We start from the raw sequence: 26,696 nt of genomic DNA, 5'->3' as shown, positions 1-26,696 counted from the left end.
CAGAGTGTGAGTAACACTAAATTGCTCACATGTGTAAAGTGGATTAATGTCTCCCAAGCATCAAGAAAGGTTATGACTTCACACCCTTCCCTGGAAACGAATGCTGGAATTGTAAACCATGCCTTTAAAATGATGTGTCGGCTTGAAGGGTTACACACAGTGCTACAAACAGCTGTAATGTCACTGGAACAATTTTTACTGGTTGACAGCAACACATACACTGATAAAGGCATTAGACGTCTGTCAACCTGGCATGGTTGACAAGATAATAATTGTTAAAATTAAGTAACGTACAAGTATTTATAAACCTATATATATATATATATATATATATATATATATATATATATATATATATATATATATAAGCTCAAAGAGCCAGCTGCCCTTCAAATTTCATATTTATTATTATTATTTATTTATTTCTTAGCAGACGCCCTTATCCAGGGCGACTTACAATTGTTACAAAATATCACTTTATTTTTACATACAATTACATTATTTTTTACACATTATTATATATATATACCTGATCTAATTTCCTAAATATTACTACATCTTTAAAAGTGTACAACAAAAAAATGTACAACATGTTTTAACATGTTAGTAAGCTAGCTGTCAACAGTTTATAAACTAACAAAAAGAGCAACCTAAATAAATAAACAATCAGCAACCTGTGGCTTGGAGGTTAAGTAGTGTTCTAAGGTATCGAATCCTACCTAAGTGCCATACAGTATCCTAATGTTAGAAAAAAAAAGACTAAATGAAATTCCCACTGAGCTACACCCAGTGTCAGGACTCATTGAGTCACTGTTTGTCACCCTCATTCGCAGGATTGATGCATGTCGACCCACTTGATCAAAGACAGAAAAAAGAAGATGGAGTGTATGCTGAGACACACCATGCAGGACCTACGCTACGCCTTAGCTAAACGGCCTTCATTAAAGAAAGCCTATGCATCAACAGGACTGCAATGATATCCAGGCACCTGGATGATGGAGATGGCTCTGTCTAGACCATGGCTGCTTCAGAGCAACACAGTGTAATTTAGCCCTATGACCCGAAGCAGAGGTCAATGACTTTATATTACCAGTGATCACAACAGTTTCGACATGCGCCATGTGCTCAAAACAGTGTTGTGTGAGGCAGCCCGGCAAAATCCAGATAAAATGAGCTATGTCACTCTGTTGTCATGATTGATCTAGGCAAAGATTGGATTACTGGGAACAGGAACGGAAACAGCAGCAGCAACCTTATGATCCCTGATATGTCCTTTATATCAAAGCCAGAAACAAGTTTTTACTGCGCTAATTGGATGCATGGCCACCGGTGTTGACAAACTCATTTTAAAATCGATTAATCTCGCAGCCCGTCTAAAATTAAAATGTTGCTCCCGTTAATGGTCTGCTTCTTAACATCCCAAATTTTAATGTACCATCTGGAAATCATTTTATGGGCATCCCCTTCCGTGCTTTCACTACAATGTCCACATTTGAAAGGTTTTTAATTGTTTTAGTGGAGGAGGGAGGGTGGCAACTCAGAATACATTTACTGTAGGAATGCAGTAGCTTGCAAAATATTCATCTGGCTACTTCTCTGTCGTACGTTTTCCCTTTTCTGTACACTTGTTAAAGCTTATGACAGAAAGGGCGAGAAATTAATTCAGTTATGCAACTTCTTCCTTTACACCTTTCGTTGCAAGAGAATCAAGTGGGGAGAATATTGAGCATGTGAGATCTTCATTCAAAGAGACTTAACAAGGAATTACCATCCCTTCTTAATTCTGTATGCTCTAAAGTATTTTCTCGGTCAAAGTGAGGAAAACAAACTGACTTAAAGTTAATGATACCCTTATAGCACCACAGAAGTTATTTTGATCATAATGTTGCCTGTAATACACCATTACTTCTGAACCTAATTTTATTTTAATATATTTTAATGATAATGTGGGGTATTTGATTTGGTTTAAAGAAATGAAATAAATAATGGGGTCCCTATGTGCCTCGCCATGTAATTGCACAGTCTCGTGGTGTGCAGGGCGAGTAATACAGTCAGGGAAGCGTGTCCTGGCTTTGCAAAGTTGCCAGTCTCTGTTGGTGATCTACAGGGAGTGCTGCATTGACTCTGGCATTCCCGCAGGTTAGTCTAAAAATCAGGGGTAAAATAATTGGGCAATCTACATTATTATTATTATTATTATTATTATTATTATTATTATTATTATTATTATTATTATTAATACCTGTGACGTTTACAATGTACAATAAACATTTTCAAACAAAAGGAACATTTTGTTTATGTATGTTCCAGAAAGATGACTTATAAGTCTATCCTACAATAATAGTTACCATGGTGGGCAGTGTACCAAAACAACCAAGCGATTCAAGCCGCCACATTAGCTTTACAGCAGAAGAACTGTAAAACTATAAAAAGAAAATAAAAAAAAAAACACCTTCTTCAGCTCTAACTCCCTGATTCCCACATTAGCATCCTTTGCCACCTCTGGCACTGTTAGTGACCCATGTTCAACTAAACTAAAGGATGATAAGTTAGCTTCCATTGCCCTTGTCCTGAAGGGCTGCACATTATCCTATCAAACATCAGTAGCCATTTCTGTGGAATATTTGTCAACCTAAAGAGCTTAAAAGACAAATGAAACAAATGAAAACCAAGGTCATTTTTGTTCTATAGCAATGAACAGACATTATAAGACAAAATTAGCTCATTATATTAAATGTGCCAAATTATTTCTAGAGCATTACCTAAAAAGAGTTTGAAAACCCTTCTTCCCAAAATAGGGTAAATGTGAAACATAAATGGATATTAAATTAAAAACGAAAAATGTAATTAAAAGCTCCTGTTCATAGCCATATTTTAAACATATTTCAATGTTAACATACAGTGCTTGTAGGCATATTTAACCTAATCACTGCATATTACATTATTTAGCCTGGTATAAAATGTGTCTGTTATCATTGTTTTAAGATATTAATTGAGAGTTTTATTTGTCATATGATTTTTAAAATGCAGAGCGTATCAAGACCACAGAGTTCCAATACAGTAAAGGTTCTTTTTAATTTTGTTTGTAAATACAAACTCTAGCTTTTATGAATCTGTACCAAGCCTGTGAGTTCTGGAAGTTATTGCTCAGATCTGAAAAGGCATATCTACCGTAGATCCTCCCTTTATGAAATAGTATACAAGTGAACAACAAGCATGTGTGTCTGGCACTGTTACATCTGTTTTTTATATGCACCTTTATGTATTCTGTGTATCAGCTTAGAGTCATTATATGCTCTTGCAGGACCATGATAAATCCTCGTGAACAAAGGTCAAAGAATCGAGTAATAATTCACTCCTTTAAATGGCAATTCCTCCGTGTTTAACAGGAATAAAGAGAGGGCAAGGTGACAACCTCCCAGGCAGAAGCAGCTAGAGGCTATTAAACCCATCATAACAACCACACTACTGTTACTATTACCTTACTCAGTAATGGAAACAAACTGACTCCTCAACAACAACATACTAGAACTGTGTTACAGTAGAATTTCTTGTAGAAAATAGCTGGTATCTGTAGAAAAAAACACCATTTGAAAAATACAAAATTTGTATTTGTTGCTGGGCTGTAACATATTTGGGAGATTTTATAACCACCTCCTGTTGTAAGTAATGTCAGGAATATGCCTGTCTGTAAGCAGGTAAAGGGGGATTTGTGTCTCAGCAGCTAATATCACAATCTTTGGGGGTTTTATCATAGATTCTGTGTGTAGGGTTGTCTCTTAAAGACATCAGCCCAGTTTGAGCAGCCAGAATAGCCCAGCCTTGCCCAAACTGAGCATGAGTGGTGTTATTGCTCTCTTCAAATAGAAAAGAGCTCCAACCTGCCTTTTGTTTTCTCTACATTCAAAATGAATTTCATCACAACTGGCCTGTAAGAAATGATTTGTCATTTGCAAAGTTATAGAATATATCACTTGGGCTGACATTTTTTCATGGTAAAAAAAAAAAGAAAACAGCTTTTTTAATGGCATTTCATGGTCTAAAAAGAGGTATTTCAAGATAGTTCACAATTAAACATAATATTTATGAAAGCAGAACAAATTGAGTTGTCACATTCAAAAGGTATCATTTTCTCTATAGACATACTATGCTGAATTGTTAAATATTTAGTTTTTCATGTCCACCTTTTACGACCTTGTATTTTCACTGTCAGTGAATTATCAAACAAAATAAAAGCATAAATATATGTAAAAATAACAACAGACACGTGAAATGTCCTTTTCTTGTACAGGACAGAATGATCTATAATGCAACTGGTGTCTTTTTCACTGAAGATAAAGAAATTGTGCAGCTCTATGCAGTGTGTTTAATCATTTACCGGACGCAATCTAAACCAGCAGCTAGGGTTCTAATGCAGTGTTACAGGTAGTGTGTCAATAAGGGAAGCATTTACTGTATTTATTTTTAAGTGATAAAAGATATGTATATTTACACTATTGCAACAGAAATGGGAATTTTCACGGGGAGCTACATACTGCATGGAAATGGTTAAATTTCACAGAAACTGAAATCCGTGATAACTGAGGAAACAATACAGCCTTACATAAGGACATTAATTAAAACTGTATATTTACTGGAAATACACTGGGATTCTTAATAAATAAATTATTAGCTGAAATGTTTATTAGCGTTCTAATATATATAAGGGCTGTCAAGCAATTAAAAAAGTAATTGCGATTAATCTTGAGATTTTTTTTTTTATCTCAGTTAATCTTGGTTTTAAACACATATTTAATTGATACAATTACTGCATCATCTCATTTAAGTTTGTTTTATTATTATTATTGTTCAATAATAATAATAATAATAATAATAATTTTTAATTTTATTTTATTAATAACTTGAAATTGCCTAAATAAAACAAAACATTCACTGAGTAACATATAAGAAGAACATAAGAACGTTTACAAAACGAGAGGAGGCTATTCAGCCCATCGTGCTCGTTTGGTTGTTAGTAGCTTATTGATCCCAGAATCTCATCAAGCAGCTTCTTGAAGGATCCCAGGGTGTCAGCTTCAACAACGTTACTGAAGAGTTGGTTCCAGACCCTCACAATTCTCTGTGTACAAAAGTGTCTCCTATTTTCTGTTCTGAATGCCCCTTTATCTAATCTCCATTTGTGACCCCTGGTCCTTGTTTCTTTTTTCAGGTTGAAAAAGTCCCCTGGGTCGACATTGTAAATACCTTTTAGAATTTTGACTGCTTGAATCAGATCACCGCGTAGTCTTCTTTGTTCAAAACTGAACAGATTAAATTCTTTGAGTCTGTCTGCATACAACATGCCTTTTAAACCCGGGATAATTCTGGTCGCTCTTCTTTGCACTCTTTCTAGAGCAGCAATATCCTTTTTGTAATGAGGTCACCAGAACTGAACACAATATTCTAGATGAGGTCTTACTAATGCATTGTAAAGTTTTAACATTACTTCCCTTGATTTAAATTCAACACTTTTCACAATATATCCGAGCATCTTGTTGGCCTTTTTTATAGCTTCCCCACATTGTCTAGATGAAGACATTTCTGAGTCAACATAAACTCCTAGGTCTTTATCATAGATTCCTTCTTCAATTTCAGTATCTCCCATATGATATTTATAATGCACATTTTTATTGCCTGCATGCAGTACCTTACACTTTTCTCTATTAAATGTAATTTACCATGTTTATAATTGTAAATAATATAGTTTAAAAATAAATGTGGTTATTGAAATAAAACAAAGCTACAATGTTAACGGGTCTGCAGTCAGTAGCTATCTAACAGCACTGGTTATACTTAGTGTCATACTTGATTCATGGGTTTGCAGCTATCCAGAATTTCTAAGAGTACTCTGTCGAAACAGATGGGTTTCATTTGTTGTTGTATTGTTGTTGTCTGTAGCAGAAGAACTACTAGAAAGTGTATTTTGAGAAGTGAAAGCATGTTTAGCACGCAGGTGGTACAGCAGACTAGATGCACTTCTGTGATACTGGAACTCACTTTGACAGTAGATACAAGTAACCCTCTTTCTATCCATTGAACCGTCAGAAAGTTTAAAAAAATAAACATCCCATTCACAAGTCCTTCACTTTGAGTGCTTTGCTACATAATGCGGTTCTGTGACTAATTTTATATTCAAACGATGATTCAATCTTGGCATGCACTAAAATAGTGCAGCAGGAAATGAATTACGGTATGCTAAGAGGGACAAGACAGAAGTGCGATTAACGTGTGTTAAAAAAAATTAATTTCCCAAAAAATGTATCTCCCAAAAAATGCGTTAATCACAGAAGTTAACTGCAATTAATTGACAGCCCTATATACTATATATATATATATATATATATATATATATATATATATATATCATTTTTACCTTTAAAGTGTAAGCGCGGATGGGTACATTAAAATAAAAACATGCAATGCTTCATGTTGGAAAGCTTCCATTTTGAGATGAAAGGCTACTATAATGTTAATGTTGCAAACCTTCGAACAACAGTGTCGAATGATCATGATGCTGCTGCTAAAAAAAACAAAAAAAACATTACTTCTTTGGCAGAGAAGATATAAGTTTAATGCTTGATTTCCTCCTATGAACTGCACCCCGAAGTTCATCTGAGCACTTAAGGCATCATGCCTCATCAGCCAACATCAGTACCTCCTGAGGGCATGTACCCAGCAGGATGCCATCTCTGGCTCCTGAATCCAAGACTACCAGCTACCCATCACCTCCTCCCCACATACTGAGTAAGGGTCCCTGCCGAGAAATCAGCATGCAGGCAAGGAAACTTCCTTTCCCCTGGAATAGAAATTAATATTACTTGTCATTTTTCATGTCTGAGCTCTTTTCATGCTTTATCCACCAGTAATGAGGGCTAAATTACAAATATTAGTCGATTTTCATGGCAAGCACAGAAAGAGCTGTTACCAGAGTAAATGTTTGCCTTGCTTCGGTAGGACACAAGCTTTGTTAATGCTGCTTTGCTAATTATTTCTAAATAGGCTATAATCTGCATCCCCTAGTGCTGGGTAAGCAATTGGCCACGTACCTGCTATTTCGCTTATTTACATGTTTTACAACTTTATCAACTGCTCTAATTACACTCTGAGCACTGTTTAAAATGTTCTGTTAATAGAGATACAATGATGCACCAGAGGATGTATATTTATGCCATAATTATGCCTCTGTTCCTGCGACGCAGTCTCCAATTAAGTGTTGACGACGGCACGAGCAGCTGCCTGATATTGTGGAGCAGGGAAACATCTGCAGGGCGGATGATATGCTCACATGGACTTTTTTCTGAGCCTAGAAATTTACACCCAGGGGAGTACAGACAAATAGGAGCCTGTCATGAGAAGGGATGATTAGAAATCCTCACCATGGCAACGTGGGACAAGCCATGTTAGAGAGCAAGGGGAAACATGTCTAGATGAAAAAAAATACAGTTGCTATATATATATATATATATATATATATATATATATATATATATATATATATAAATATTATTTTGGCATAAGCATTTAAAATGTATGTATTGAATATGTGAGAAAGTTATTCACAATATCAAATTGATAATTGTATATAGTCAGAATGTTTCTCATTATTATTTTTTTTTAGAATTTTATGCAGAGTTAGCATTAAGTAATTGCATACAGTTATCAACGTGTTTGTTGTTTACTACTTTTTTAAAAGTTGGAATGTAGTTCAAATGTATTAACCTTTAACAGAACATCTCATGGAAGACATTAATTACAAAAAAATCATGCTTGGCGTGGGCAAACACCCCAGGTGTTCTTTTGAAGGTTAACAGTAAGTGTTAATTGTGTCTAGCAATGGGAAATGTGTTTAAAATGTCCACAAAACAATTAGCTTTTTGTTTCTCTAAACCCATTTCCTTCCTCATAGCCTATAGAGTACACTAATTATTTTTAAAGTTTGTTACAAATGTTTTTCTGTTTGGGTGTCATCAATAGTATGCAAAACAATCCTTTGAAAGTATATATTCGGCAGGATAACTGTAGAGGGTTCTTAAAAATGGCAGATACAGTATTTACACAAACACAATCCTATTCCATCTTCTCTGGCTGTTAGAAAGAATAGATGACAGAACTTTACTTGACCACACAGCTGTACTGATTCATCAGAGAATGTTCTGTTACAACCGATCCCAGGTTAAGCTATACTAATAGTGGCTTTAAAATGTAACAAATAACAAAAAATATGCTAACTCCGTAGATAATTGAACACTGCATAGCGTGCAAAAAAAAACAAAAAACATTACTTATCTTTATCACAGCTGCTAATTTTTCCAGTAGTATTTTTTTTTAATTTTTTTTTTTATTATTATTATTATTATTATTATTATTATTATTATTATTATTATTATTATTATTATTATTATTATTAAATAATGTAGTTATTTAATTTGTAAATATCATATGAAACATGTAGGTGCCCATGAATAGACTACCACTAGTATCTGTTTAATAAACATACTTAATTAATTAACTTTCTGACCAATGTCTTCGCATTACACCTTACCGGAGTGTAAAATGGGTTGTATTTTTCTTTAATTGCATTGATCATTCAAGAGCTATTTAAACTGTATGTGATCAAATATCCCAACACAATTTTTTTTTTTTTAATCACAAAAGTTCTTATTCTCTCTACTTCAGGGGGGTTATACAGTAGCTAATGAAATCATTTCTTAGGCTTCCTTAAACTGCGAGTTAATACTCTGTATGTAGGATGTCTGTTATAAAAAAGAGACCTCGTCTTTTTGACCAGAACTGTTCAGCCTAACCCAAACTGCACGAGATAACAACTGTTATACAGAAAGATACAACCTACACACTATGTATATGCTGTATATTGTATTTGTTTCAATGTTTTATTTTCTATAAGCGGCGTTGTTTTGAGTTGAAGGACTGGGTCTATTCAATGTACAGATTTAGAGGGGGTTGCTGACATGTACAGAGTGCCCTCTCCCAGGCATGTCAGGGCATGTTTCCGCTTGAGTGAGCCCAGTCTGATAAGCTCCCCACCTCTCTGAAGGTACTGTAGTGTTTGCCCACTCACTGCTGTTAAACAATAGCTTTGTGTTTGGAGAGAACACATACAGGTCAGCCACAACCCGCAGGCTGTCTAGTAAAGGGAAAGGCATCAGGAGGTGATGGATGCTTTTCCATTGATGTTCATTTTAATTTTGTTTAGAAAGATATTGATATGCTCTGCTGGAGTATAACCCCTTGAGAAGATTTTTTTTTCCCCCTGAGCTTCCTACTAACTTTTTTTTTCATTTTTTTTTTTTTTTTGGATTGTTATTTTAACCCCTATCTCCTGGAGCAGGGTGTGACTGACCCATGCAAGAGCTGGGTCCTGAAGTTCATAGGATTTGATAAATAAAAATAAAAATAAGACAGTATACAAGTTCATTTCTGTAAATATATCCTGAAGCAACTTCAAAAGTAAACATTTCATTTCTGTATGTCCATATAGCCTCTTGTCCATTCATCCCTGTAGTGAAGATTTTAATGATGTCGCATTCAGATTTGCTATACTTTTTAATTATTCGTACTTAATTATATATTATAGAAAATATAGCGTGGTACAAGCTGATTTTCACCCATCTGCTCTGACCTTTCATAGAATGGCTATCAGCTTGTATCATATAGTACCCTATATGATATTATATACGTTGATAATTGAATTCCCTACAACATTGCTACTGTAATTGAATTCTCCTTCAAAATTGGATTCCTCTGCTCATCTGCTTCTCCAGCTTTGACAATTCTACAAGGAGAAGGAACATAACCTTTGCCAGGATTTTGTGTCATCTTTTCCCCAATGCAATCAAAGCTCTTAATTAATTACAGAGACTCAGGAAGCTTGTCATCTAAATATGATCCACGGTGCAATGAAAATAAAACAATCATCTTTCTTTTTAGTATTTTAATAATTAGCTACAGTGTTCCATCTTCTTCAGATAGCATGGTAGAAAGATTTAGGTAGACTGATGTTGTTGTTCAAGTCTGAAAGTTGAATGTTCTAAGAACACTGTGACACAGACAGTTCTGAGGTGGAGTTCCAATCCTATAAGGATGCATTGTCTTCCAGGTTCAGTCCATGGGGAAATAAAGTCTTATGTCTGTAAATCCAGCAATCTTATCAGCAAGGCTATGTTCTTGAAAGTTTTAAGGATTGGAATTCCACCTCAGAACTGTCTACTGTTTGTCACAGTTTTCTTAGAACATTCATCTGTATGTCACTGTGCAATTTTCAAACTTGGACAAAAACATCAGTCTATTTCTTTTAGTAGTCGCTGATTCGTTTTTTAGTAGTTTTTTCCCCAATTTAATAGTGTCCAATTATTTTTGTTTAGCTCAGCTCAACGATACCACCACCGCGCTGACTTGGGAGCGGTGAAGACAAGCACACGCTGTCCCCTGAAGCGTGTGTCATCAGCCGACCGCTTTTTTTCACACTGCAGACTCACCATGCAGCGTCGGAGGACAACGCAGCTTTGGGCAGCTTACAGGCAAGCCCGCAGGTGCCCGGCCAGACTACAGGGGTTGCTGGTGCACGGTGAGCCGAGAATACCCTGACAGACATAACCCTCCCTCCCCCCCGGGCGGCGCTTGGCCAATTGTGCCCAGTCCTCGGTCGGCAAAGGAATAGCCTGGACTCGAACCAGCAACATCCAGACTATAGGGCGCATCCTGCACTCTACATGAGTGCTTTTACTGGATGCGCCACTCGGGAGCCCAGTCTACCTATTTCTACCATGCGATCTGAAGAATGTGGAGGCCGAAACATTGTAACTAATTAATAGAAATAGTGGATTTTCAGTTTACCAATTACTTTTCTTCTTTATTAAGTATGTATAGTGTTTGATGAGCACCCCATTGGATCCGGATTTTCCTTGCATATACTGTAGAGTTGTTTGCTGTTATATATATATATATTTATATATATATATATATATATATATATACACACTGCTGTGCAAAAGTCTTAGACATGTTGCATTTTTCTATTCTGATGCATTATGAGCATCAACAATTTACTCAAAGCCTCCACTCGTGTTCTCTACTATTATAACAACCTTGACTTAAAGAAGGAAAAACATTGAGTGAAATAGCTTGCATCACTCGATTTTCAAGGTGTGGTGTCTGAAGCAAAATCAACAAGTACAGAGAAACATCATCTGTAATTGACAAACCCAGGACTAGAAGACCCAAATAGCTGTCTAACAAGGATGAGCAATATTTGAAGATAATATCCTTAAAGAATAGAAAGAAGACAAGTGTTGAATTGACAACAGAACTGGCAGAAGGCACAGGTGTCGTTGTCTATCAAATCAACAGTACGAAGGTCACTCTTGAAATCAGGACTTAAAGGATGTGTTGCAGTAAGAATACCTCTGTTAAGAAAGGGGAACAAGACTAAAAGGCTAAAATATGCACAAGAACACAGAAATTGGACTATGGAACAGTGGTAAAAGGTACTTTGGACTGTTGATGGATGGACAATGATACCTGTGCCTTCTGCCAGTTCTGTTGTCAATTCAACACTTGTCTTGTGTTCAGTTCTGGTCAGTTCGTTACAAAAAGGATATTATTGCTCTAGAAAGAGTGCAAAGAAGAGCAACCAGAATTATCCCGGGTTTAAAAGGCATGTATTGTATGCAGACAGGCTAAAATAATTGAATCTATTCAGTCTTGAACAAACTACGCGGTGATCTGATTCAAGCATTCAGAATTCTAAAAGGTATTGACAATGTCGACCCAGGGGACTTTTTCGACATGAAAAAAGAAACAAGGACCAGGGGTCACAAATGGAGATTAGATAAAGGGGCATTCAGAACAGAAAATAGGAGGCACTTTTACATAGAGAATTGTGGGGGTCTGGAACCAACTCCCCAGTAATGTTGTTTAAGCTGACACCCTGGGATCTTTCAAGAAGCTGCTTAATGAGATTCTGGGATCAATAAGCTACTAACAACCAAACGAGCAAGATGGGCCGAATGGCCTCTTGTTTGTAAACTTTCTTATGTTCTTATGATAAACTAAACTTATTTTCTGTAGAAGAAAGATACATGGATTTGGTCTTAGATAGACAATTAGTACTCCTGTGGATAATAAACTTATGTTTAACTGTTTTTTGCTGAGTTCAGCATACTAGAAGAATGGTTGATTATGACATATAATCAATTGAATGATTTTAGGCCCTATAAATCATCCTAAGCATGAATAAGTTACCTAAGTCCACAATCATAAGGCAGATCATTTATCATAATTCAGGCTTCCTAAGCCACACATCATTTTCATTTCAGTATTTCTTGTAGGAGTTTGAATGCTTGCAACAAATATAAACGCAATAACAATACTAGAGCTATTTATGCAGTGTTTTAGCAATGTAGAACTTGATATGCAGTGGGAGCATATAAGAAGAGTGGGAAGCCAGATGAAAACACAGAGGGGTAGGTGTACGAAGATGGGCCAGTCGCAGCGCAAACATACAGCAATTTGCATTTTCACTTAGCAAAGTATACATTTTGTCGGATGTATTAACAGAAAATATACTAATGTAAATATTTGTTGCGTCCTCTTAGTGAGATCTCTATTGCGTGAGTCGTGCAACATTGTTGAAATAAATAGCGGGAGTTGAGTTGTGGTTTGCTGCAGAAGAGTGTGCCCGAAGGATCATGTCTATACATGCAAAGCCACGTATCAACACTGTTTTTGTGTCAGGTTTCAAAAAATACAATAAAATCACATACACATCTGTACAGTATGCCTATACAGTATACAGTACAGTAGTAAATTCAAATGAACACCTAGCGCACTTTTTACTTTAGCCTGTAGGCTACCGGTATGGTAACACAAAATAAACCATGCTGCTGCATTATACACATTGGTGTACAATGCGAATAAAAGATTATTTTAAATTGAAACTAAATGATTTTAGCGTTTTTTTTTTTTTTAATTATTATTATTATTATTAACTTGACAGCCTAGTCAATTAACACAAAATAGATCTTAGTGCCGCATTCACAAGTTATGATATGTACAGGACAGTCAGTTCTCGTTAATACGAATTTCAAAGGACCAGCAACAAATTTTGCATTATACCACTAATTTGTATTATTATTAGTAGCCTATAATCCAAATGCATACTGCCTGTTTTCATTTAAGTTAGTCAGGGATGCAGTGCTAAATTGTGCACAATTACAAACCACCTGCACATTAATAGAATAGGTGTGTTTCCTATTCCTATATAGATGCTCAGAATGAGCTGGAGGGGTTACGTATGCAGTCTATTGCTCCCAACATGTTGGGGAAACCAGAAATGTCTAGAAATTTAATTTCAAGGCTTGTAAGTACACCCTGCTTTTAGGGAAAAATAGGTATTTGGCTGTTCGCCTCAAAAATGCATTGAGCACAACTGGCAACACACAAGAAAAAGCAGACTGGGTAAATGCCAGCAACAATTGCAACTGTTTAAAACACGCTTTCAAATGTTCTTAACAAATTGATGCAATTGTAAGTGTTGCAATTGTCGGCAGTTTTAGTACATCTCATTATGATATTTGTAAACCCTCATTTGCACTATCTCTGCCCCCTTTTTGCAAATGTATGCAGGAACGCCCATAATTACATATTGATCAACGTTTGAACCACAAACAGAAACTGCTGCCGCAAAGCAATCTCTAAAAAGTCGCAAATAGCATCGCACTTGTTTAGTACATTTTACCCAGGACTTCCGACTCGTTTGCAATTGGTTTGCGACTATTGCGACAGGCGCAACACTTTCGTGCACCTACGCCAGAATCTCCCAAACTTGCCATGTGGTGTGAATCCATACTGCGAATGCATCCTTAGAAAGGTTGAAAATGAATCCAATAACAGTATTAAAACTGCTGGTATAAATAATGTCAACAGAGTTAGTCATCTAAATCTTTCACTGTTTCCGAATTTTGTGTGGTTTTGTTCCATGCTTTCTTTAGAACTCCTGTGCCACACTTAACGTTGCAGTTGATGATACAGTCACATTTATATGGTTTTAAACAAACTAATGTTCACATTGGAAACACCATTCTCCGATCTAGTATCAAACACAGATAAATACATTCAATAGTTACAATAGGTTGTTAATATTTTGTATTCGTATGATAGATACACAACACCAATGGCAGGACTTTTCATCTCTGGCAAGTGGTTGTAGCTTGCAAAATTACCTGGCATACACTTTTATTCTCTAGACAGGTTTTGAATGTAAACTTGTACTATCATTTTAAAACATGACACCTGGTACTAAACTAGGTTAAAAACATAATACATTTTTAAAAATAATAATTCTCATCCTTATCCTTTATCCTTATGAAAGTTTCAGAATTCCAGTGCTCTACTGTACTGTGAACTCTCATTACACTAAAGAAAACACATGCAACACATGTTGTTTTTTTGTTTGTTTGTTTACTTGGCAGTTTTAATGGAGTGAAGCTGTGTTAAGAAAGGCCATCCTATATGTATACACTAAGCCATGCAAAGTATTGATTGGCTGGTTTTGGTGCATAATGAAATACATTTGGACCAATTGTGTCTTTGTTTAGTATTTACTATCCAATAGATGAACTATGCTTAAAAATACAGTGAGTCAAAATGAAAAAGCCGGTGATTCAGTGACGTTCCAGCGGGCATAGACTGTGTATTAATGCCCGCTATAGCTGGAAGCTGATTGGCTGATGATACTGAATTGTGTTCTAATATGTAATCGACATTGATTCTACCCTCAACAGCAAAAAATAATCTATAATTTCCCCCTGCTTTGTTCAAACTCCTCTGTCCTTTTGTTCAGTATAGTGAACATTTGTTATTTGAAATTGCCCTCGCTACCATCAGCCAGAGAGCCCTCGGGTATGGAGGTTCAGAATACTGAACGTTCAGTATTTCGGTGTCCCAAATATTGGGCTACATTTTGTATGCTTCAAATTTAGTTCCTCTTAACAAACCTGGTCTCAGGACTGAGGAGGATAAATTATTATCTGAACAAAATCATTTCACATGTATAAAAACAACCAAGTTAGAATAAAGGGATCAGCCACATAAAGATGTGATATCTACAAAAGTAATTAGTCACCTTTTGTATTTATCACAATTATATATGGCTGATCCATGGTTATTTCTATTTACAGCTGTAATTCTATCATGATGATTTGATGTGCAGTACAGAAACAATTGAAATAGATATGCAATTATGTATGCAATTCCCTGTATATAGGTACCTGCACTGGCCAGACAGGATGTAGTCTTAGCTATGATTTGTTTTAAACTTCAGAACAATTTAAAAGTAGGTCAGGATGTATTACAATGATGCAGTACATACACACAAAGTATGGAAAAAAAGTAAATTAAAAGAATAGCTAATTAAATCATAAATAATGCCTGTTCGAAAATTCCCTAAGCATCTCCAGATTTTGTGTTATTAATCCCCTTTGCGTTCACACGGAACACTCCATGGTATGTGCAATATCCAAAACAATTTCTTTTTGTTCCTTTTTCAGACAGGGGAAAGATTATGAATGGAATACTTTCTATTTCAAGGGCTTGATAACGGACATGAATGACAGGATGGCTGCAGCAGAATGGAACCAATTGTCTGTATAATATTGCTTGCCAAAAAAGATACCCTAGAAGACTGTGTAAAACCAGGTTACTCAATTTGTAGAGTAGGGACCTGGGCACTAAGTTATAATTCCAGAAAACAAAGCATTGCTATGAGAGAGAGAGAGAGAGAGTGAGAGAGAGAGAGAGAGAGAGAGAGAGAGAGAGAGAGAGAGAGAGAGAGAGAGAGAGAGAGAGCGAGCATGTGGCTGTACCCTCCCCAGCTGGTTAATCTGTATGTCATTAGGGAACCCTTAAACATACTGGACACAAAAAGAGCTAGTTAATTATATCACACATTGATAGAAGAGCTGGAGGTATAGAGGGACTAGCACTTCTGCGTGGGCATGTGACTCTCCCAAACTGCGCCATAAACATCCATTAACATGATAATACACATTAATCCTACCAAACATAACTCGTTATTCATTTTTCCACAGCAGCCTGTATGGGGGGGGGGGGGGGGGGGAGGGAACCCAAAGCTTTATCTGTCAGTGTACGACCTCAGAGGAAGGGCAGCTTTCCAGGACTCCTGCTCTAGGAAGCCACTCATTTGTTTCCATTTATTGAAACACCCATTTGTTACAGTACAACAATGGTCTTAATTACACCTTGTGTAAAAGCCTTAGGAAACAGAGATTGAGGATGATAATACATATATATATATATATATATATATATATATATATATATTTAATTACAGGGATCACAGTGCATATCCATTCTAAAAAAAAATCCTGAAATGGTAAGCTTTGAGCTTATAATACTGGAATACATACAGTATATTAATTATGAATAAATCCATTGTGACAGGACTGCTGAGTGATGACATCCCCAGACCAGACAGCTAACAGAGACACACAGGCAGGTACTATGGGTGAAAGTGCTGGTGCGCCTTTTTTATTGAAACAAAAAAATAAATGAAAAGGCTATACAAAAAAAAAAAAAAAAACACTGCTCACAGAGCAAAAATAAATATTTAAACTAAAACAAATCTCGAACACAAATACCCAAACAAATACTGTTTTGGTCTGCCCAGCACGAGTAGCAATTGCTTTCTTTTCTTTTTACTTTCGTTTTAGATTTTCTTTCAGCTCTCGCTCAAGTTCCTCCTTCCAAACACCCACCCCCAACACAGAAAAGCTGCGGGTTTATACATGTGACCATCTCTGAATTAACACAGTTATTCAATTCGGAGATGGTCACATTCCACACAAGTTTACCAGGATGGGGCTTTAACATTAAATCACATGTTCTTAAACCCCAAAATACTACATTTAAAGCCCAATACATGCATTTACAAGCAGGGTTTTGCCCTGTCCCCTCTAATTATGTGCAGGACTTTTTTCTGCCCTGCCACATCCATGAATTTATGATTATTACTTTTTTTGTGTATAAAAAAGGCATTTCAAATGCTGTTATTATTATTATTATTATTATTATTATTATTATTATTATTATTATTATTATTATTATTATTATTATTATTATTGTTGTTGTTGTTGTAAAAGTGGTAACTGTTATATGAAACAGTTTTGCATCTTAAATATAATTCGATAGAAGCAGCAAGGAATTTGAACAGAACATTTAGTTACACATGATGTAACATTCTGTGCCAAGTCTTGCCTCGTTATAAAGTAAGTGGGGCAGTTTACAAGCAAAAACGGAAAAGCGTGACAACAGATCTCTCACGCTTTTTTGGTCATGATAGTTCTGCTTCCACGTTTACATGAGAGTTTATTTTAGAAAGAGAATTTAGTCATCCAAATGCAAACGACCTTAATAATAAATAAATATTGGAGGGTTTATTTAAATATCACCAAACGCGCTGAAAAGAGATGCTGCGCGATAAAGGATATCGTTCAAATAATGCATAGGGGTTTATATGAGGCTGTACACGCTAGGCAGAGATAAAGAGAAGGTTACCCCCCATCTGTCTAGAATGCAAAAGTCTTGCAGTTAAAACGGTTCATGGTGCCAAGGAGAAGAAAATAATAATAGTTATTACTATTATTGTTTAGAATTAGTTGTTCTGGAAATGGTAGACGTATCATGCGTACAAAAACCGACAGCACTCACCAATTCCCATTACTGCTTTTTTAATGCTTCTTAGGCTACTGATGTCCTTTCACACACCCATATATATTAGTCTTAGCCACTTACAACGTAGTTGCGACAAAAATGGATGGATGGAGAAGACGCAGACAAACACTGGCTAGATTAAGTCTTGTATGGGAAGAACTCCTTCAGTCCCATGCAATGGGTTTGCAGGAAAGGAATCGTGCATCTATTGCTTTCTTATCTAGAGCTTTCTTTCCAGCAGAAATCAACTTCGTTCTTATGTACAGACCTCTATTTCTGTATCGGCAGGAAAGACGAATGCGGGCGCATCATCGTCCCTCTGTTTGGTGAGAGGAGGTTGTGCTTCACAAGTCTTTCTCTGACGAACAATGGATTAAAACATTTCGGGTCATCCGAGCTACGTTTGACCAACTGGTGGAACTTGTACGGGTGGACATGGAGCCGTCACCAATACATGTCCGTACACCTGTGCGCTGCAGAAGCGAGTGGGTATTGCGGGAGCTGGGGTAGGCACCTGCAGTTCTCTTGTTATTGTGTGCAGAAATTCGGCGTGCAACGCAACCACCTCTTGGTGCTGTTGATCAGCGTGGTCCAGCCTTTCCAAAAAGTGGCTGTATTGCTGATCCTGCCTGGCAGCGGTGCGTGCAATCAGACGGTACATCCTACTGTACTCCAGGCGCATCAGACGATGCTCCTGGATCAGCAGCTACAGCAGCTACAGCGTTCAAACCAACTTTAATTTAAAGAAGAACAGTTGTGAATGGCTTCACAGCTTTTGTTTTACTTGTGAATCCTAAGAATAATATGTGAAAAACAAAACCTATCGCATATGCGCACACACTTAGTCTGACATGCGTAAAATGGCTTGATATCCCCAACCATTTGTTTTTTCACAAATTACACTATGTAACACAATTTTTGTTCCTGGGTAGTAAGTGTTATTTCCTAATTGCTTATGCCTCAAAAGTATAGAAAATGGCTATTATTCCCCACAAACTTTGCTTTTGTGACCAGGACAGTGATATTTTGAAATTTATCTATTTCCAATGAGAAAACGGGCGAATTTGTGTCTTTTCGTTCACAAAGTCAGAAAAAAACAACATATGAATCCAAATTAACATGTATTTATACTAAAGTAATACAAAAATTACTACAAAAGATTTAGAAGTGAGTAGTTTTTCGAGATTTATGATTATACTGTAAATCACTTTCACGAATCAGCCCCCAAATGTAGTCTCCCATCATGTTCTCGTTATACTGTCCTTGGTAGCGGCGTTCAAAGTCCAGTATATCCTGGTGGAAGCGCTCGCCTTGCTCCCATGTTCTCCTTGAATTTATCAAGATGAGCATCAAGGATATGGACTTTGAGGGACATCCTACAGCCCATTGTGCCGTAGTTCTTCACCAGAGTCTCAACATAGTCTCAACAGTTCCACATAGTTTTCGGCCTTGTGATTGCCCAGGAAGCCCCGAACCACTGCGAACCACTCCAGGATCTTCTTTATCTGTGGTCCGACGAATACACCGGCTTTGACCTTTGCCTCAGACAGCTTAGGGAAGAAGTCTTGAAGGTACTTGAAGGCTGCCGACTCCTTATCTAGAGCTCTGACAAATTGTTTCATAAGGCCCAATTTGATGTGCAGTGGTGGCATCAGCACCTTCCAGGGGTCCACCAGTGGCTCCCACTTGACGTTGTTCCTCCCCACAGAGAACTCAGTCCGCTGTGGCCAGTCCCGCCTGTGGTAGTGCGCCTTGGTGTCCCTGCTGTCCCAAAGGCAAAGATAGCAGGGAAACTTGGTAAAACCGCCTTGGAGACCCATCAGGAATGCCACCATTTTGAAGTCTCCTATGACCTTGATGCCATCTCAGAAAAATGCAGATATGTATCTACTTAGGCAGCTGGAACTAAACTGAACTGGTGGGCTTAAGGCCCCTGTATTTATACTACTATTTATATTACTGGAAAGTTCTAGAAAGTTCTAGAAGTTACTCCAAGTTTACTCAGCACTGAATCTATCTGGAATGTTCTGGAAAATAGGTAAATTTCAAAATATCACTGTCCTGGTCATAAAAGCAAAGTTTGTGGGGAATAATAGCCATTTTCTATACTTTTGAGGCATAAGCAATTAGGAAATAACACTTACTACCCAGGAACCAAAAAAAAAAAAAAAAATTGTTACACTGTGTTATTATTAGGCTTCACAGGTAAAACACAGACTGTGCAACAATTCACATGTGGCATCCTTTAAATTAAAGTTGGTTTGAGCGCTGTGGCTGCTGTGGTTGAGGAGATAAAACCATTTTACGCGTGTCAGGTAGGCTGTGTGCGTATATGCGGTATGTTATTGTTTTTCACAATTTATTTGTTTGATTCACATGTAAAGGAGAGCTTGTGAAACAATTCACAATTGGTCTTCTTCACATTAAAGTTGGTTTGGACGCTCTAGCTACTGTGGTTGGGGAGATAAAGCCCTTTACGAGTGGCTGAGGCTAAGTGTGCGTATGTGCGGTATGTTATTATTATTTTCCAGAAATTATTCTTAGGTTTCACATGTAAAACAGAAACTGTGAAACAATTCACAATTGGTCAATCTGGGGTTGCGTGCTGTCAGAAGGGGTGGAAGCTTGAAACATCCTGCAGGAAAAAAAGTTACATTAATCGTAGTATTATTATTATGATAATAATGCTGGTCATAACGATCTAGTAGTTTTCATGCATCGTTCATAAGACACTGAAATTAATAAATAATGGTATAAATCAACACATCTCTATATGCAATTTATATATAATTTAGCCGCAACCCTCATCAGGAGAAGCGGATTGATAATAATGAATGGATGTTATATTTAACTGATTTGTATTAGTAAGATTGGGATAAGGAATATCTTACTTACGCTACAGAGGAGGACAGAAAGACCGTATTGCAGAGAAGAACGTTCTTTTACATAGGGGAAGTGGAGGAGGTATTGTGTTATTTCATGAAAGTCTATCATTAATTATTTTGCACGACTGTGGAGTTTGTTGCTATGGGACTAATGAGGCCAATTAGCGCGCACTTTACCGTGCTTTACCAAAGTGTAATGACACTTGAGTCACACACTTTTTTTGCCATGCACTTTTGGAACGAACACAATCATGCGTCATTTACGCGTGACACGTCATAAATGCACTATAGTAGCGCGATTAAAACTTGCATGTAAACACCACCAGTATCATCAATTATTTACACTCCAAGCACTGGTTGTTGATGCATATGTGCTTATTTGATTTCAACTCTAAAGCCAGTTCTCTCTTCAAAACCAAACAATTATTTACTGAACACATTTCAATCAGATCACAATTTCCTAGCCACTCTGCAGCAAAACAAAGTCCATGCTTTGCCATCAACACAGTGACTTTAGCATTTGTACCTTTTATAGAAGTGCTAAATCAATGTATTAATGTTAACACCATCATCACTGCTCTCCCTTTTATGAAGATCTTTAGATTTGTTGTGTTTTTCTATTTTAAATCAGTGCAGCAACTTGAATTGTGTTGTCTTCGAAATACAAACTATAAAATACATATACCAAAAGACCATTAAACCATGTTAAAGAAAATGAAAGATACCAATATTCCTAGACTACTGAGTTTTGTAATTCTGCTTTTCAGAATGCAGACTTCAAGCTCGGGTGTTCCCACATATATTGCTTAGGGACTATTTGTGAGTAAACAAATAAAGGAACTGCAACAACTGCATTTTTGCACACCAAAACACATTGATCTGTTACACAATTTACTGTACCCATGACACACCACACATTAACAAACAAACTGGGCCTCCTTAACAGATTTCTGTATATCAATCTATTCTGTGATTTATGAAAAAAAAAAACTCATGCCAGAATCGATCAATCACCTACTCCTCATATCTATAAAAGTGTTTTTGGTGCCAGAGTGGTAGTGGTTCATGGAGAAATTCCTAAACACCAGGTTGGTAACCACTGTTGTCACCCATTATCCTCAACTTGTAATATTTCAAACACATGCAGGAACTATTCATAAATATTTGAAATTCATGTGGGCTTCATATTTTTCTAAAGTGTTATAGAAGACTCACAAGGGTATATTTAATTGACCTAAACAGTGGTGGATCTCAATACCAACACAGTTTAAACTGTATATTAAAATAGGGCCAAACCTGGCATTTGACTCCCTTCTAAAGACAAAAATACACTAAAAACGACGCACGGTTATATAATTGGTTTTCAATCAGTTAAACAACGCCACACTTAATATCAATTGAATAGACCCCACTATCACTTTCATGCCTGAGTACATAAACATATTGGAAAAGTGTCCAATTTGAAAACTGTTTTGCATATATAATAATAATTATGTGTGATTTAGGTGTCCTTGTTAATTGCAGGTCAAGTCTGATGTCAATTTCTGGAAGATACTAGTAAGAGGTGACAAAGACATTTCCTGCATACACACACCATAATTAGATGATCAATTTACATTTCAGAAAACCATGTTCTGATGATGATATTCTAGTTTAACATTGCTTGAATTTAATTTTAGTATTTCTCCATATGAAAAGCAACCTTGTTATAAGTGATGTCTATAAAGCAATGCTGTACATTTTTACTAATAGCCTTTTTCATTTAAATAAATTATACTAAGAGGCTCGTCAAAATCCTTAAAACTGCATGCAGCTTTTAATTACATCAGTCGAAAAAATACAGGAATTGTTAATGTACATATGTACATATGTGCACATATCACCTGTGTAGTAAGATTGCATGTTAATACATACATAATTATCATTTCAATCAGATCAGTACTGCTGACTTCAGGGCAGTATTAATTTAGAGTTGGTATATACATGAAAAAAAGTTGGAAGAAAAAATACATAAATCTAAAAAGTTACAATGCATTAATATCATTGCGGCTGATTGGAATTTCTGATTTGCTTTTCAATAAAAAAACAATTATGCTTTAAGTGTAAGCACTAGTCAACACAGAGCAGTCTACAAATTCAATTTCATATTCAGAAAATATGGATTAAGTGAACTACTTGCCCTGCAATTGATTCTGGCAGTCAAAAGCTGGCAAAGCGAACAATAGTGATATCAGTACTCTCCCTCCCCCCAGAGCAGTCTGCATCTAGAAAGATATTTCTATAGAAATGACAGCCTCAGATCACCACTTCCACTGAAATCCACCGCAATATACTGACATTATGCTGTGTTTATTGGCACAGACTGCTTCACCTTATACAGTTTCTAGTCATATATACAATCGATAGTCTTTTGCTACCATGAAGATAAAATGAAATGCTATTTAAGTTTCTATCAGGCATACATTTCCTGTGTATTGCTGAGCAGTGGGGTGATGAATCTATGTATGTATGTATGTATGTATGGATGTATGGATGGAAGGATGTGACTATAAGCACAATGGTAATGATGGTGAGCATCTATTTTAATTTATTAAATACAGATTTTTTTTTTTTACCACAACCAATAGGTCCTGCCAACACTTCCAGTTAAGATCTTTATAATATAAGGAATAAATTACACCTAACTGTGCATGTATTTTTTACTAAGAATTGGAGTAGAACATTTGCTTGACTTTTTTGGAGTGTGGAGTTGGGTCATTTCCTCCCAAGAGCCTCTGCTTTCTGCGGGCCATCAGACCGCCTAACATCCCATTGAGGGCATGTGGCTGAGGTAATTTGTTACTAAATGTATGTGACTTATTGTTTTTCTAAGAGTACTAGTGTTATTCTGCACTGCCACACATTTCTCCATGTGTTCTGTTGCTAAAACATTAAATCTGCAGGCCATTGTTGTTTGTTTGGTATTGACAGTGTTTTGCTTTGTACATATACTGGTGGCAATCTTATTATACACAGGTCTCACGTCTCACATGTAACAGACTACAAAACACCTAATTTTGTAGGCAAATTATTGTTTACCATGTATTATACATTGAATAAATCAATCCCCTGGCCTGGTCCTAAAGCACTTAATCCTTTTAAACTTGCAACATGTCCAGAACGACACTTTGGTGGTAACTGGTGAACTGTCAATGTTTTTTGTTTTTACGTAGCAACTACATCAGGTAACATGTTTGTAAAATCCATGTAATTACACATTTGTTGCCATGTAACATTGTAATAACTCAGTTATTACATTGTAATTGCACAATTATTCATACCTGAACTCTAAAGTGTTACCAAAACCTCCTGCTTCTTAGTCCCATATCACTTCCAGTGGTAAAGGTCAATTTCCATTCAGGCCAGAGAGCCTCAACCATGGTCTCAGCCTCACTCTGGTAGGCCACGAGAGTGAGTCTGAAATAATATGCTACTAGAAAGATTATTTTAAGCTTTCTAATTCTATAGAGTGCAACTTTTAAAGACAAGCTAAACAAAAAAATATATCTTCAGAAAAAAAAAGATCAAGGGAGGAGTAATAATATTGTTTATCCAAAATTAGGTTAGTAAGCCTTGGTTATCTCCTCTCCCTATTTAATTGGTAAAGCAGGCTTTAACCCTTTAAGGACCGTGACCGTGTAAACAAGATCATACTGACATGTCATGCTGGGCCTGTGATCGGGTAAATATGATAAAAAACAAACTTTGTTTCTTTGACTTACTGGGCCACCATACTTTGCAGTAGAGGTTGCAGACACATATCACTGCACAGGGGAGGGATTAAATTTCACTGCCTGCTTGTTTTTTTTTTGTTTTTTTTCATGTGACATCACTGAAACAGGCATTTCATTTTCAAAGGGTGGAGACATGACACAGGAACTTGTTTACACCAAAAAAAGGGAAAACACTGTAAATCCAATGTATGTTTGACTTAATAGTTATAGTAGAACATTTATTTGATGTCTCATGTGTTTTAATATATATATATATATATATATATATATATATATATATATATATATATATTTACAACATTTATTAATATCAAGAAATGAGTAGATATAAGCAGATTGTGTTTCATGTTTCCCTTATTACTGATAATAATGGAATGAAGAACTAGTATTTTTTCATAAATATTTATTTTTAGAAAATAAATCGAGAGTAGTTTCCATTATTGCTTATAAAGACCTTGAGAATAAACTTTTATTATGTCATTGCAATCACTCAGGTGAAACAATGTCTTGTAATTTGCCCAAACATCAATATTTTTCAACAAAACTTTGAGGAAGTATTGCAAGGGTCATAGAACAACACATTTTTATACATGTATCGCTAAGCAGAATACATAATAATAATAATAATATATATAATAATAATAATAATAATAATAATAATAATAATAATAATAATAATAATAAAAACATTAAAAATTCAAAATACTGTAAAACGAAATACTGTGCTGGAAAACAAAAAGAAAAATTTCAATGGTTTCTGAAGTTCCCCAGAGTGTTCAATTTTTAGTGTTTTGTTTTATAGGAACAGAGTCAACTACAGCAAAAAAAAACTGGTCCTGGGGAGCATACACTTAAAAAAATGCTTGGTCCTTAAAGGATTAAAAGCAGTCTTTAAATAACACACATGCTTTGTGAATAGGGCCCATTGCCATGGATTAATAGCAAAACTGAAAAGCTTGAATATTGTAGAAGAGACATATTTTCTTTCAAAACAGCACATGTGAGACCTAATGGAAGTGCACAACAGGTAAGATTAGTAGAATTATTTTGTTTGCTACAACTACTTTAACTCTAGAGAAAGGGAAATGGGTAGTGCTTTAACATAAACGGATGCTAGCTCAGTAAGTTACTGGCGTCACGCTGGATTGAGCAGCTGATGTCGTCCCTACAGTAGCTAAGGCAATGGGATTGCAGGCTGCTACAAGTGAAAAACAGGTTGTCGAATCCTGAGATATAAACACACACACACACACACACACACACACGTCTATGCTACCAAGTGGGGACTATGATTCCGCACCAGCCAAGTGGGGACCATGACTTCCCAACATTTTCTTTAAACAATATATATATATATATATATATATATATATATAGAGAGAGAGAGAGAGAGAGAGAGAGAGAGAGAGAGAGAGAGAGAGAGAGAGAGGAATTTATGTTTTAAGCTGAACATTGATAATATGTGTTTAAATTTGACAATAAACAACCAAGTCTGCAGTAGAACTGTGTCTGAGCCTGCAGCCACTCCAAGTCCTGCTGTTCACAACCACACACACACAACATTGATCTGAATGTATTTTCTTTAAGATTAGGTATCAACATTACAGCCAGGCCTTCAAAACAATCTTTTCTTTTCCACAGGGCCATCTGTGCCAGAAGCACCCAGGCCATCAAACTCTACCATCCATTTCCAAGAGACACCCTTTCTCTCCGCTGTGTGACAGCCTAATAAAAATGACATACTAATTAAATGACTTGTAATTTCAGCTAAACAAAGAAGAGGATTGCAGCTCTTTCTTTGTACTGTTGGGGCCGTATCTGTGAAGCCAGCAAGACAAATACAACACATGGGGATTTGACAACAGCATGTGGATGGAGACAGTGGCTTGGTAAAGCGGTTTTATGGCTCAGACACCATCTTTTTTGGCTGCACTGCAACACTGCCACTATTGTGTCCAGACTCGGTGTCAGTCGCAGCTAATTGTTCCATTACTGTTTATCATGGAGGATTCACCAGGGAGCTGTATGTGTGAAGATAAGCTGCAATACAGTGATACACACAATCTTTCTGATCTCCAAACATCACCTTTTCATTGCACACCAAACTGCTATTTACATTTACCATTAAAAAAAAAAAAAAAAACATAATGGCTTAATCAGTGTGCCAACAATAGTGTCCAAAGGGATGTAATCAGTTTCCACAGAAATTCATAGCAACACATGAAAGTCTTGTGTGCATGCTGCAAAGAGA

The 26,696-nt window shown here is 36.3% G+C and overlaps 1 protein-coding gene across 2 annotated transcripts in view; it reads right to left on the bottom strand.

Moving 5' to 3' along the window:
- The window catches only part of LOC117402762 (PC3-like endoprotease variant B), a 299,818-nt gene that overhangs the window by 127,384 nt on the left and 145,738 nt on the right, over positions 1-26,696 (bottom strand). The window lies entirely within an intron of this gene.

Source organism: Acipenser ruthenus, chromosome 5, assembly GCF_902713425.1.
Source record: "Acipenser ruthenus chromosome 5, fAciRut3.2 maternal haplotype, whole genome shotgun sequence".
Taxonomy (NCBI): Eukaryota; Metazoa; Chordata; class Actinopteri; order Acipenseriformes; family Acipenseridae; genus Acipenser; species Acipenser ruthenus.
This window is presented reverse-complemented; position numbering and strand designations above follow the sequence as displayed.